We start from the raw sequence: 1,237 nt of genomic DNA on the forward strand, positions 1-1,237 counted from the left end.
ATATAATTAGTGTCAAAATACTCTGCTATTCTCACTGATTCTGTTGCACAAACAGTGAAAATGGAATGGAAGAGAGATTGCAGATCACCTCCCTCTGCACATGTCTGGACACTCAGTTTGAACTTTAAGAATTAGGAAGAAATACACCATTTATCAGATGACTAGAAATAACCACAGGGTCACAAGAAGTATGGGAAAACAAGAAAATATTTCTCCTCAAAGGGAAAATAATAATTCGTCCTTATCCTCAGTACAATGAAACTCATGGAAATGTCAGGTAAAGAATTTAGAATTTTCACAGTGACAAAGCTCACAGAGATCAAAGAGAAGAGAGACAACGAACTGCTGAAGAGGCAAGAGAAAGGAACTGAAGAGTTCCAGGAGGTGAAGAAATTCTTGCAAGATCTAGAGGAGGAAATTCACACTACAAAAAAGAATCAAATGGACCTGTTAGAGACGAAGGCTATAATATAGGAAGCCAAAACCTCCCTTGAAAGTATTAAAAGCAGACTAGGTCATACGGAAAATCGAATCTCAGATGTATAAGATAGAATCGCTGGCCTAGAAAAATCCACCACGAAGACTGAGAAAATTATCCAAAAATTTGAGAATATATGAGAAATACTAGATATCATCAAATGTCCAAATGTCCAAGTAAATGGTATCCCAGAAGGCCAAGAAACTCATAAGAGCATTGATAATCTCTTCCATGAAATCCTGTAAGAAAACTTTCCAAACCTAGAGAGGCATTCAAAGATCCAGTCTCAAGAAATACAAAGGATCCCAAATAGAATCAACCCAAGAAGATCTTCTCCAAGACACATTATAGCCAGATTGACCAAAACCACAAAGACAAGATATTAAGACTGGCAAGAGAGAAACATCAAGTTACCTACAAAAGGTATCCCATCAGGCTAACAGCAGACCTCTCATTGGAAACCATGCAAGAGAGGAAAGAAAGGGAAAATGTATTCAAAGTGTTAAGGGAAAAGCAATTTCGGTCAAGAATACTGTGACTGGCAAGATTATCCTTAATATGGGAAGAAAAGACAGGAACATTCTCAGATAAACAAAACCCGAAAGAATTTACTAACGTCAGACCAGATCTCCAAGAAGTTCTCAAGGAAGTGCTATACCAGGAAAATTAAATACAGATACACAGAAATAAGAGTTCAAAAACTAAGAAAATGGCCAACTTAATTGTAGGGACAAGTCTGGAGTTGAATATTATATCCCA

The 1,237-nt window shown here is 36.9% G+C and overlaps 1 protein-coding gene across 2 annotated transcripts in view; it reads right to left on the reverse strand.

Annotated features, from left to right (window-relative positions):
* KIZ (kizuna centrosomal protein) overlaps nt 1-1,237 on the reverse strand; it is a 131,624-nt gene that overhangs the window by 80,941 nt on the left and 49,446 nt on the right. The window lies entirely within an intron of this gene.

The sequence above is a fragment of the Tupaia chinensis genome, unplaced genomic scaffold (assembly GCF_000334495.1).
Source record: "Tupaia chinensis unplaced genomic scaffold, TupChi_1.0 Scaffold142716_1, whole genome shotgun sequence".
NCBI lineage: Eukaryota > Metazoa > Chordata > Mammalia > Scandentia > Tupaiidae > Tupaia > Tupaia belangeri.